This window comes from Eschrichtius robustus, chromosome 17 (genome assembly GCF_028021215.1).
Source record: "Eschrichtius robustus isolate mEscRob2 chromosome 17, mEscRob2.pri, whole genome shotgun sequence".
NCBI lineage: Eukaryota > Metazoa > Chordata > Mammalia > Artiodactyla > Eschrichtiidae > Eschrichtius > Eschrichtius robustus.
This window is the reverse complement of record NC_090840.1, coordinates 14,156,802-14,171,257: the sequence shown is the minus strand read 5'-3', so window position 1 is coordinate 14,171,257 and position 14,456 is coordinate 14,156,802. Positions and strand designations below refer to the sequence as shown.

Here is a 14,456-nt window from a genome sequence, read left to right as displayed (position 1 = left end):
GGGAATGGGGGGAGGAGGAAAACAGGTCTCTACTCCCAAGGAACTTAAAATTTGATAGAAGAGAAAAAAAATACTCATATCAAAATGCATACGATAGTGACATGGGTGGTAAGTGGTTACAGACACTTGATACCTCAGAGGAGGGGTGGTTTCCAGCTGGCTGAACAGCTGAGGTGATCAGATAAGACTTCTTATGACCGCTATAAAGAAGGACGACTATGTTCAACTCCACTGAGGCGCTGGAGCAAAATACAATGAGGCTAAGCAAGCTGAAAGGATGGAGTTGCTAAATAAAATATATATGCAATTGCATTTTATCCCCAAACTCTTTTTACAAGCTTTGTGAAGAATTTTCTCCATGGAATAATAAGTAAAGGTGGGGGGGGAAACATAAATTGTCTGTTTTATCTGAAAAAAAAAAACCTCAAAATTGGTCTTGGGGATAAAAACTAGAGGCAATCTTCATGGAACTCATTACTGGAAATGATCAGTGGAAAATAACCATCAACAGTAGAAAGCAATTAAGTATTCCATGAACTCACTGCCAGGAAATGTAGTCGGTGCAAGTCGGAAAGTAGCTCCCTAAATGTCAAAGAAGTCCTACAACTATCATAGAAAGTTCAAGTTTGTGGGCAATTAAGTGGCTTTTACTAACTCAAACTAAATGCCCAAACACTGAGTGAGGGGAAATAACATATAATACACATACTAGAGCTAAAAAGGAAAAAGAAACACTCACTAGAAATGTCACATTCGTGCTCCATTGCCTGTTTTGCGTTTATTTTAGACTTCAGTAAACAATGAGGTATGTATCTCAAAGAAAGAGCTACTTTTTATTGTTTTTAGTTCTGCCCAATCATTAAGAGTGGCTTTCTATATGATTTTTTTCTTAAGAAAAAATCACATGGAGTATAGACACACAGTACTACGAATCGAATTCTCTTAGTCTGTGGAAAATCTCCATCTATTTCAGTGTCTTCTTCTGTAGGAACTCTGTTTCTCTTCAGGACCTTTTTCATCATCCTCTCCACCACCAGCGCTGAGCGTCACCACCACCACCCCCACCCACCCACCCCCCGCCCAGGTTCTCTATTTTTATTACTAACATTACCTTTTTAATCCACATTAATTCACATTTGATCCTGATCAACCCTCACATACTCTACAACCATTCAATTGCATGTCCTGTTTAATAGCCCCCACCTGCTGCCTCCCTTTCCAGTCGCACTTACCAACACCCTAGTTTGGGTCATCATCATCTTTCCCTTGGTAATTGACACCAACTAGTGCTCTCTACATCCCAGTCACCCCACACACCACTATAAGATGTATCTTCCTAAAGCAGCAATTTGATTTGCACTACCCTGTCCAAATATTAGCTAGTCTCACCTACCTACCAACTTAAATAGTTGGTAACTTACTTAAGTACTTACTTCCTGCCTGACATTAAAGTTGATCCATGTCTGGAACCAGTCTATTGTTCCATCACCATCGTCCACTATCCTTATACACGTGTACTGTGAGCCAACTACACCAAACTGCTCCTCCAAGAAAACATTTCAGTCTCGGCACACCCATCTTTGGATCATGCCATCCTTTGACCTGGAATGCCTCCATCACCTCCCAAATCTCTTACTGTCCTGAAAAATCTTCTTCTAACTCAAGATTCATCCCAAATGCAACTTCATTCACTTATTCATTCATGTGCTCATTCAACAGCTACTTTTTCAAGCATCTACTGGACAAGATCCTGGGAGATGCTGAGGTAGAGCAGGAAGGGGAGGGCAGTGTGACTAAGTGAACAACTTCTGCCCTCAATAAACTTATAATTGAATTAGAGGGTAAGAAAACATAATTAGCAGTAACACAAAGAACATTTTCCAAAGACCTATTGAAAGTACAAAGCAAGAGCCTTCAGGCTAGAGAAGGAGGCAGCTTATCCTGCAAGGGAAAAAAAACAAAAATCATGTTTCCTTCATCTTGTATTCTTTTTTCTTTTAAGATTTTTTTGATGTGGACCATTTTTAAAGTCTTTATTGAATTTGTTACAATATTGCTTCTGCTATAATGTTTTGGTTTTTTGGCCATGAGGCATGTGGGATCTTAGCTCCCCGACCAGGGATAGAGCCCGCACCCCCTGCGTTGGAAGGTGAAGTCTTAACCACTGGACCACCAGGGAAGTCCCATTCATCTTGTATTCTTGACTGGTAATTGGTTTATATACCTCCTACGAACATTTGCATTTTGCAAAGACATTTAATGCCTTTCCCTCAAGCAATGGTTATCAATCTGTGGTGATTTTGCCCCTCAGGGCATATTTGGTAATGTCAAGAGTCATTTTTGATTGCCACTACTGGGAGAAGTGTTACTAGCATCTAGTGGGTAGAGTTGCTAAATGTCCTACAACACATTCCCCCACAGCAAAGAATTATCCGGTCCAAAATGTCAATAGTGCTGAGGCTGAGAAACTGTGCCCTAATGCCATAAATAAGATGGAAGCTTAAAGGTCTACGGAAGTTCGAGTGGTAAAAGGCATTTTGGAAAGAGGTGAAGGGAATCCCTTAACACTTCTCAAATCATAACAGAGATCCAAGTAGAATTGGCAGTTACCTAAAACCAATCTCTTATGTCATAAACCTTTAGGAGCTTACAGAAGGAAAAAATAAACCATTCAATGTTTAAACAGTTAATGTCATCAGGAAGTTGTCATGTTGTTTTTACCCATTGATTCCAGTTTTGTCTCCTGAACATACACAGAAAAAAATATATGTTCCATACAATAATCTTTCATGTATTTGAAGACATAGGTGATGTCCCCCTTAAGTTTTATTTCTTAAATTTAGTATTTCTAAATATTTCAAACATTTCTCATTATCCTAGCCATTATGTCAATGACAATTGCATGTAGAATATTTCCAATTAAATGTTGAATTTCATCTTTATTCCTCTGAAGGGTCATATTGTTCATCTTAAGTTCCAGGCTCTGTTTTTCAAAATTCTGATTATATCATCCATGAATTTTTAAAATATAGCTTGCCTTTCATCACCTAAGTAATTGGTAAAAATATTGACCAGGACATTTCTGGCACCAGCAAGTCACTGAGTACTGCCCTCCAGGCTCACGTCAGTCACCAGGGCATCCTCCTGGAGAGGGGGGGTCCAACAAGCTCCAAGTGACTGTACTATCACTCAATCCACATTTCTCTACCTTATAGATAACCATCTTATGCATATGGAAGACTTTTCCAATTGCCTGGGAAAAAAATCTCAGGCTATGTCTCCTAAATGGATCTTATCAGTAAGCCTAGTTATATCAGAAAGGAAGATTGAGCTAGAGTGAAATGATTTGTTTTCAATAAACTCGTAGTGGCTTCAGTGGCACATATTTCCCACTCTAAGCACACAGGTTTTATTAATCAACATTTAATCATAAATTCTCTGATTTTACTACAGAACAATTAATCTTGTCTTCAGTTGAATATACCTAGTCTACTACCTTGAAAATTAAAAATCCTTTTCCTGCCTCCCATATTTTGGCACTTTTATGTTCCACCTTGGCAAGTCTGGCGTGGGGATGAAGAGCGGGGATATTGATATAAAAATACCTGGGTTTGCATCCTAGCTCCTCTATCTGATTAATGTATGACCTTAAGCAAGTTAACCTCTCTTTGCTTCAATACCCTTATCATTAAAATGGAGCTAACAAAATTACCACATAGGATTGTTGTGAGAATCAAATAAGATATATCCTGGCGCTTAGAATAGTGACTGACAAATAGTAATTGTGGTTAGATGTCAGCTTATTAAAGAGGGTACACCATGGTTCTATGACCTCAATCCAAGTTCTTTAAATTCAGAAGGATATAAGTGCTCTGGAACAAGAAACCTTTAACTGATTAAAAGTATAGTGCATTATTTTTTCTCATTTCTAGATCTTCAGCTTCCTCTTAATCAAGAACATCTTATTTTGTAGTTTTTTAAAGACAATCATTTTTGATAGAAAATATATCAGCAAAATAAAGGTAGAATTATTCCACTTTTTCCATGTCATCTGCTAAAATCTCACCGTCTGCTCCCACCATGAGCTCTGTTCCATCATGATATTATTAGAACCTATACTTCCAATCTTTCAAAATATATGCAGAGAGAGAGAGAGAACAATAGCTTTGGCTAAGTGGAAATAAAAGTTATGTCTACACATAGTAACTGAATCAATTTCCTTGTCAAAGTATTTTTCTGTATTTCAGCAACCAATTTTAGCCAATTAATCTGATAGTGACCAGCAACAGCAGAGGGTAAATTGTACACAGTAAACTCATACTGGCGTCTACTGAGCATTGTTTCTCTTCCTTAGTACTCAGTGTTTTTTATTATACCATGCTTAACCATAAATCTTAGAATTTTAATACTAACCAATTAATCTTCTCTTCTTTCATTTAACAAGTAAAGTGATACACTGGCAACAAAAGCACGGAGCCAGAAGCAGAGGCCAGCTCCACATATTACACATTCATTCCAAACATGATGTTGGGGCCACTCAGCAAATCTCCTAGAACTGATACAAACAGCAATACGTTTGTATGTAAAATACTAAACTGGCAAAAGTCATTGAATACACGTTCTTCTGATCCATTGCTTTTGCTGATATCTGTTCCCTCTGTAATTAAGGAACCGATTAAAACTTCAAAGAAAGGGGCTGAGAAGTCTAAATTGATGTTGACTTGAGATGCAAACAAAATTTTAAATTAATAGTTTCAGAAAGCAGAATTTGAACAATTTCTATCTGTAAAGATTTAGCTTTAGTTCAAGTTATTAAAATGGGTAAAACTTCCCATCCTATTGTATCTGCCGAGAAAAGGCACTGTGGTTAAGTATCTCCTTATAAATAGGACACACATCTGAATGGCAGACTGCTTAAAATCCACCCATATCAATCCCAAAGTCTAGTATGTTGCTTTTAGTAAAACAGAAATACACCTGCCACCCTACTGGAAAAGCTACACAGCTTCATTTAGACTGCCTAATGATATACACCTGGATTCCTTCATTCAACAGTCTTCCAGCATATAGTTACTCCCAGAAAATTCTCCTGGGCACACTGCTGCAAAGTATTTATGGAGATACCGGTGGCCATAGAAAGGATATGACCTTAGAAAGAATCAGGATAGGCTCGGTGGAGACAAGGGGAGGAGAGGTGAGGGAGTTTTTTCCTGATTTCTTCCCAGAAAGGTGCTCTGTTGCACACTCTACAACTTGAAGCACAAATTTGAATGTGATAACTTCATCTTCATCGTCCTCATATCGCAGGTGTAGCTGTATATATTAGATCTAAAACCTTGAAGAAATCTTCCAGACACAAATATATTTCCTCTCAGTAGGCAGCTTGAGAGGAATGTGCATTTTTAGTAATATTGAAAACTATAAACTTCAAATATTAACACTGGAAGGAAAGTTTCATGATGGGGAAAGGTCTGAATCACAAAAGCAAGACAGAGACCTCTGGAGCAACTCATGATAATCACAGTCACTACCACATGGGTCTGAAGTAGGGGATGAAAGGATGGAGGGATGGAAGACATAATTTCATGGTTAACTCTTACCCAAATTTAGGCAAAAGTTTCTCTCCTTAATGTGCTCTATACAGTACTGTTGAAATAGGTTCAGAATTTTCAGTAACATTTTTACTAAAGATTATGAAGTAAGAAAACCATGAGCACAGTCATGATAATGATCTCAGATAATTTTACTTTCAAGTGTGCACTGGACCAAGGATGACAGCTAGCTACATCTTGCCTGTCTTTTGCATTTCCTAGTTCTTGGCCCAATGCCGTCCTTAACCTCTGCTGCACGGAATAGCCTCATAGATATCCAGACCCAATGTCTGGTCCAAAGGGAAAGATAATACTCTTCTTCTAATCACTAGAGTCATCCTCTCATTTTCTAATTCTCGTCTAATGAGGCCCTCTTTCCCAGGAAGGTGGAACTGGAAACAAATCCAAATGGCGAGGATGGAGACATACCAGAAGACACGATATGAAGTGAAAGAAAATTCAGAATTGTCAGCAAATCGAAATTTGAATCCATAGAAGTGGATGAGCTCTAGGACTAAGCCCTGAGAATATTCAACATTTAAAGAGGAGGTGGAGGTGGAAGAGTTCCCAAAGGAGACAGAGAAGAAATGGCTTAAAGAGGCAGAAGGAAAACTAGGAGAGGATGGTGTTACAGGAGCCCAGAGAAAACAGCATCTCACTACGTGGAACAGTTGGAAGGCCAGGGAGAATGGGAAGAGGAGATACCTCTGAAGCTAAGGCAATGCCGTCCAATTACATATTCTGCAATAATGGCAATAATCTATGTCTGCTGTGGTCAATTCAGCAGCCACATGTTAGTACTGAGCTCTTAAAATACGGCTAGTGAAAATGAGGACTGAATTTTTAATTTCATTTCATTTAGTTTAATCTAAACAGTCACATGTGGCTAGTGGCTGCTGTACTGGACAGTGTGGAGAGTCTAAGCAGACAGAGGGCAAACTAGCCTAGTAGCTAAAAGTATGAGCTTTGATCACCAAAAAGACAAGAGATCACAAGTGTTGGTGAGGATGTGAAGAAAAGGGAACCCTTGTACACTGTTGGTGGGAATGTAAACTGGTACAGTCAGTATGGAAACAGTACGGACATTCCTCAAAATATTAAAAGTAGAACTACCATACAATCCAGTAATCCCACTTCTGAGTATATATCCAAAAGAAATGAAAACAGGATCTCAAAGAGATATCTGCACTCCCATGTTCACTGCAGCATCATTCACAATAGCCAAGATATGGAAACAACCTAAATATCTGTCAATGGATGAATGGATAAAGAAGATGTGGTGTACACACACACACACACACACACACACACACACACGGACATTATTCAGCCATGAGACAAGGAAATCATGCCATTTGCAACAACATGGATGCACTCTGAAGGCATGATGCTAAGTGAAATAAGTTAGAGAAAGACAAATACTGTATGATATCACTTATATGTGGAATCTAAAAAAGCCAAACTCAGAGAAACAGAGAGTAGAATGGTGGCTACCAGAAGAAGGGACATGGAGGATTGGGGAGATACTGATCAAAGAGTTGTAAACTTTCAGTCATAAGATGAACAAGTTCTGGGATTCTAATGTACAGCATGATGATCATAGTTAATAATATTGTATCATATACTTGAAAGTTGCTGAGAGAGTAGATCTTACATGTTCTCACCACAAAAAAGAAACAGTTATTATGTAACATGATGGAGGTGTTAGCTAACACTATGGTAGTAATCATTTTACAATACATAAAGGTGTATAAAACCAACACTTTGTGTACCTTAAACTTACACAATATTATATGTCAATTATATCTCAATAAAGCTGAAAATATTTTAAAAATAAAAAAATTTAAAAGTATAAGCTTTGGACTCAGACATATCCCAGGTTCACATCATCTCCCCCACTTACGCTCTGTATATTTGGGGAAAGTTATGTCAACTCTATAGAGCTAAGATTCTTCACATGGAAAACATGCATGATAAAACAATAGCATTATTAAAAGCATAAAACAACATAATACAATACTGACACATGAAATGCAGGGGTTTGGTGGATTAATTAGAGCCTGGTTAGTTAACCCACAAAGGCCCTCTGGAAGATTTAAACTTAGAGCGGGGCTTTTGAATACAGATTCATGAAGTTTACTGTTTTCCCTTTGGAGAGAATCATAGCCTAATCTTCCTCCTTCAGATAATGAGACAATTAAACTAGCCAAGGTAGTCAAGCTTTTTCTTGCATTTCTTATTATGCAGAAAAAATGCTGAAGTATTCTTTCATTAACCTATTCTTGTACTAAATAACTGAAATCCATCACACATTAGTTCATGATAGTTTCTTCTACCATTCTTAATTGTAATTCCGTCACCTCAAAGCCTTCTTTTCGCTAGGACAACTTATCTTACTAGCTTCCATCTTTTTGCTTACACTTTTTACCTAATTTATTAATATTGACCCTCAGTTGGAATTTAGCCTCAAGGCGTAATTTGACACTCAAAAAGGAGTCAAAGATTTTTCCCAAAAACATCTGCTGAAGCAACTGCATGTGTTGTAAAATTTGATTGCCTTGAATTGAATTCTTCTGAGCCTGGGTTTCAATCCTGAGTTTCCTTCCAAATTGTCGCACATATAAAATATTTGCTGAGTTCACCAATGTCTTAAGTGTATCTATCCACCAAGTTGTACAATTTCATTCAGTTAGCGTGGCATAAAGTGGTTTTTTATGTCAATGAAATAGCAATGTATACAACAAGCCCCAGTTAGAACCAGACATCTGGGACCTGCATTCATCCAATCTAAAAAAGCCTATTAACAGTTTTGCTGCCTTGACAGCCACAGAGCCAAATAAAGATAAAAACACACTATGTTGGAAGCAGAAAATTATCCTAATCAAAATGTCACTTCTGAAAATATCTTTTTTTAAATGCCAATACTGTAAACAGAAATTTCCACAATGACAATTAAACATAATTAAATGCTAGATTTCTCTTCAAGCTTCTTTCATTCTCTACAACTTATTTTTCTGAACTGAAACTCAATTTCTCTTTCAAGTACATCTTGTTCCTGTCAGGGAAAAATGGAGCTAATATTTTTTAAATTTATCAAGTAAGTTTAAAGGCATATTGGACCATATTTAAAAATCTCAAAGACTCTGAAGGTATTTTCTCTAGCCATAGAGCCTCGGATTAATATACAACAAGACAAAGGGTGAGGTGTAGACATATGCACCCATGAGGATCGGAAGGTACCCTGGCACAGCAGTATCTAAGACAGTAATTTGCTTTTTCTTAGTTTCTAGAAAGTGGCCTAAACTGGTCAGGTTTCTTTTTTTTTTTTTTTTTTTTCTGGATTTTTAATATGTGTTTCTTTGTTTAAACAGGAATCAGTGACATGTGGAAGGAATCAGATACTGCTGCAAAGAGAAATGAAGGGAAGGTCCAAGCCATGGAAGCAATGGAAGGAAAGAGAATAGATGAATTTGGATAGTCTCATCCACCAGAGGGCAGACAGCAGAAGCAAGAAGAACTACAATTCTGCAGCCTGTGGAACAAAAACCACATTCACAGAAAGACAGACAAGATGAAAAGGCAGAGGGCTATGTACCAGATGAAAGAACAAGATAAAACCCCAGAAAAACAACTAAAAGAAGTGGAGATAGGCAACCTTCCAGAAAAAGAATTCAGAATAATGATAGTGAAGATGATCCAGGACCTCGGAAAAAGAATGGAGGCAAAGATCGAGAAGATGCAAGAAATGTTTAACAAAGACCTAGAAGAATTAAAGAACAAACAAACAGAGATGACCAATACAATAACTGAAATGAAAACTACACTAGAAGGAATCAATAGCAGAATAACTGAGGCAGAAGAACGGATAAGTGACCTAGAAAACAGAATGGTGGAATTCACTGCCATGGAACAGAATAAAGAAAAAAAAATGAAAAGAAATGAAGACAGCCTAAGAGACCACTGGGACAACATTAAACACAACAACATTCGCATTATAGGGGTCCCAGAAGGAGAAGAGAGAGAGAAAGAACCCGGGAAAATAGTTGAAGAGATTATAGTCAAAAACTTCCCTAACATGGGAAAGGAAATAGCCCCCCAAGTCCAGGAAGCACACAGAGTCCCAGGCAGGATAAACCCAAGGAGAAACACGCCAAGACACATAGTAATCAAACTGACGAAAATTAAAGACACATAGTAATCAAACTGACAAAAATTAAAGACACAGAAAAATTACTGAAAGCAACAACGGAAAAACGACAATAACATACAAGGGAACTCCCATAAGGTTAACAGCTGATTTCTCAGCAGAAACTCTACAAGCGAGAAGGGAGTGGCATGATATATTTAAAGGGATGAAAGGGAAGAACCTACAACCAAGATTACTCTAAGGAAGAACCTACAACCAAGATTACACTACCTGGCATGGATCTCATTCAGATTCAACAGAGAAATCAAAAGCTTTACAGACAAGCAAAAGCTAAGAGAATTCAGCACCACCAAACCAGCTCTACAACAAATGCTAAAGGAACTTCTCTAAGTGGGAAATACAAGAGAAGAAAAGGACCTACAAAAACAAACCCATAACAATTAAGAACATGGTAATAGGAACATACATATCGATAATTACCTTAAACGTGAATGGATTAAATGCCCCAACCAAAAGACACAGGCTCGCTGAATGGATACAAAAACAAGACCCATATATATGCTGTCTACAAGAGACCCACTTCAGACCTACGGACACATACAGACTGGAAGTGAGGGGATGGAAAAAGATATTCCATGCAAATGGAAATCAAAAGAAAGCTGGAGTAGCAATACTCATATCAGATTAAATAGACTTTAAAATAAAGAATGTTACAAGAGACAAAGAAGGACACTACATAATGATCAAGGGATAAGTCCAAGGAGAAGATACAACAATTATCAATGTATAGGCACCCAACATAGGAGCACCTCAATACATAAGGCATCTGCTAACTCTTATAAAAGAGGAAATTGACGGTAACACAGTAATAGCGGGGGACTTTAACACCTCACTTACACCAATGGACAGATCACCTAAACAGAAAATTAATAAGGAAACACGAGCTTTAAATAACACAATAGACCGGACAGATTTAATTGATATTTATAGGACATTCCATCCAAAAACAGCAGATTACACTTTCTTCTCAAGTGCACACGGAAATTCTCCAGGATAGATCACATCTTGGGTCACAAATCAAGCCTCAGTAAATTTAGGAAAATTGAAATCATATCAAGCATCTTTTCTGACCACAATGCTATGAGATTAGAAACCAATTACAGGGAAAAAAATGTAAAAAACACAAACACATGGAGGCTAAACAATACGTTACTAAATAACCAAGAGATCACTGAAGAAATCAAAGAAGAAATCAAAATATACCTAGAGACAAATGACAATGAAAACACGATGATCCAAAACCTATGGGATGCAACAAAAGCAGTTCTAAGAGGGAAGTTTATAGCTATACAATCCTACCTCAAGAAACAAGAAAAATCTGAAGTAAACAATCTAACCTTACACCTAAAGGAACTAAAGAAAGAAGAACAAACAAAACCCAAAGTTAGTAGAAGGAAAGAAATCATAAAGATCAGAGCAGAAATAAATGAAATAGAGACAAAGAAAACAATAGCAAAGATTAATAAAACTAAAAGCTGGTTCTTTGAGAAGATAAACGAAATTGATAAACCATTAGCCAGACTCATCAAGAAAAAGAGGGAGAGGACTCAAATCAATAAAATTAGAAATGAAAAAGGAGAAGTTACAACAGACACTGCAGAAATACAAAGCATCCTAAGAGACTACTAGAAGCAACTCTATGCCAATAAAATGGACAACCTGGAAGAAATGGACAAATTCTTAGAAAGGTATAACCTTCCAAGACTGAACCAGGAAGAAATAGAAAATATGAACAGACCAATCACAAGTAATGAAATTGAAACTGTGATTAAAAATCTTTCAACAAACAAAAGTCCAGGACCAGATGGTTTCACAGGTGAATTCTAACAAACATTTAGAGAAGAGCTAACACCCATCCTTCTCAAACTCTTCCAAAAAATTGCAGAGGAAGAACACTCCCAAACTCATTCTATGAGGCCACTGCCACCCTGATACCAAAATCAGAGAAAGATGTCACAAAAAAAGAAAGTTACAGACCATTATCACTGATGAATATAGATGCAAAAATCCTCAACAGAATACTAGCAAACAGAATCCAACAACACATTAAAAGGATCATACACCATGATCAAGTGGGACTTATCCCAGGGATGCAAGGATTCTTCAATATACACAAACCAATCAATGTGATACAGCATATTAACAAATTGAACAATAAAAACCATATGATCATCTCATTAGATGCAGAAAAAGCTTCTGACAAAATTCAACACCCATTTCTGATAAAAACTCTCTAGAAAGTGGGCATAGAGGGAACCTACCTCAACATAATAAAGGCCATATATGACAAACCCCCAGCAAACATCATTCTCAATGGTGAAAAACTGAAAGCATTTCCTCTAAGATCAGGAAAAAGACAAGGATGTCCACTCTCACCATTATTATTCAATATAGTTTTGGAAGTCCTAGCCACAGCAATCATAGAAGAAAAAGAAATAAAAGGAATACAAATTGGAAAAAAAGAAGTAAAACTCTCACTGTTTGCAGATGACATGATACTGTACATAGAGACTCCTAAAAATGCCACCAGAAAACTACTAGAGCTAATCAATGAATTTGGTAAAGTAGCAGGATACAAAATTAATGCACAGAAATCTCTTGCGTTCCTATACACTAATGATGAAAAATCTGAGAGAGAAATTAAGGAAACACTCCCATTTACCACTGCAACAAAAAGAATCAAATACCTAGGAATAAACCTACCTAAGGAGACAAAAGACCTGTATGCAGAAAACTATAAGGCACTGATGAAAGAAATTAAAGATGATACAAACAGATGGAGAGATATACCATGTTCTTGGATTGGAAGAATCAATATTGTGAAAATGACTCTACTACCCAAAGCAATCTACAGATTCAATGCAATCCCTATCAAACTACCAATGGAATTTTTCACAGAACTAGAACAAAAAATTTCACAGTTTGTTTGGAAACACAAAAGACCCCGAATAGCCAAAGCAATCTTGAGAAAGAAAAACGGAGCTGGAGGAATCAGGCTCCCAGATTTCAGACTATACTACAAAGCTACAGTAATCAAGACAGTATGGGGGGCTTCCCTGGTGGCGCAGTGGTTGAGAATCTGCCTGCTAATGCAGGGGACACGGGCTCGAGCCCTGGTCTGGGAAGATCCCACATGCCACGGAGCAACCAGGCCCGTGAGCCACAACTACTGAGCCTGCGCATCTGGAGCCTGTGCTCCGCAACAAGAGAGGCCGCGATAGTGAGAGGCCCACGCACCATGATGAAGAGTGGCCCCCACTTGCCACAATTAGAGAAAGCCCTCGCACAGAAACGAAGACCCAACACCAGCCATAAATAAATAAATAAATAAATAAAATTAAAAAAAAAAAAAAGACAGTATAGTACTGGCACAAAAACAGAAATATAGATCAATGGAACAGGATAGAAAGCCCAGAGATAAACCCACACACCTATGGTCAACTAATCTATGACAAAGGAGTCAAGGATATATAGTGGAGAAAAGACAGTCTCTTCAATAAGTGGTGCTGGGAAAACTGGACAGCTACATGTAAAAGAATGAAATTAGAACACTCCCTAACGCCACTCACAAAAAAATAAACTCAGAATGGATTAGAGACCTAAATATAAGACTGGACACTATAAAACTCTTAGAGGAAAACATAGGAAGAACACTCTTTGACATAAATCACAGCAAAATCTTTTTTGATCCACCTCCTAGAGTAATGGAAATAAAAGCAAAAATAAACAAATGAGACCTAATGAAACTTAAAAGCTTTTGCAAAGCAAAGGAAACTATAAACAAGACGAAAAGACAACCCTCAGACTGGGAGAAAATATTTGCAAACGAATCAACGGACAAAGGATTAATCTCCAAAATATATAAACAGCTCATGCAGCTCAATATTAAAAAAACAAACAAGCCAATCAAAAAATGGTCAGGGGCTTTCCTGGTGGCACAGTGGTTAAGAATCCGCCTGCCAATGTGGGGGACACGGGTTCGAGCCCTGGTCCGGGAAGATCCTACATGCTGCGGAGCAAATAAGCCGGTGCACCACAAGTACTGAGTCTGCGCTCTAGAGCCCACGAGCCACAACTACGGAAGCCCAGAAGCCCGCGCACCTAGAGCCCGTGCTCCGCAACAAGAGAAGCCACCACAGTGGAAGCCGGCGCACCACAATGAAGAGTAGCCCCGGCTCCCCGCAACTAGAGAAAGCCCACGTGCAGCAACAAAGACCCAACGTAGCCATAAATGAATAAATAAATGTTCTTTAAAAAAGAAAAAAATGGTCAGAAGACTTAACTACACATTTCTCCAAAGAAGACATACAGATGGCCAAGAAGCACATGAACAGCTGCTCAAGATCACTAATTATTAGAGAAATGCAAATCAAAACTACAATGAGGTATCACCTCACACCAGTCAGAATGGGCATCATCAGAAAATCTACAAACAACAAATGCTGGAGAGGGTGTGGAGAAAAGGGAACCCTCTTGCACTGTTGGTGGGAATGTAAATTGATACAGCCACTATGGAGAACAGTATGGAGGTTCCTTAAAAAACTAAAAATAGAATTACCATATGACCCAGCAATCCCACTCCTGGGCACATACCCAGAGAAAACCATAATTCAGAAAGACACATGCACCCCAATGTTCATTGCAGCACTATTTACAAT

The 14,456-nt window shown here is 37.9% G+C and overlaps 1 protein-coding gene across 1 annotated transcript in view; it reads right to left on the bottom strand.

Moving 5' to 3' along the window:
• Positions 1–14,456, bottom strand: part of C17H8orf34 (chromosome 17 C8orf34 homolog) — a 357,552-nt gene that overhangs the window by 333,652 nt on the left and 9,444 nt on the right.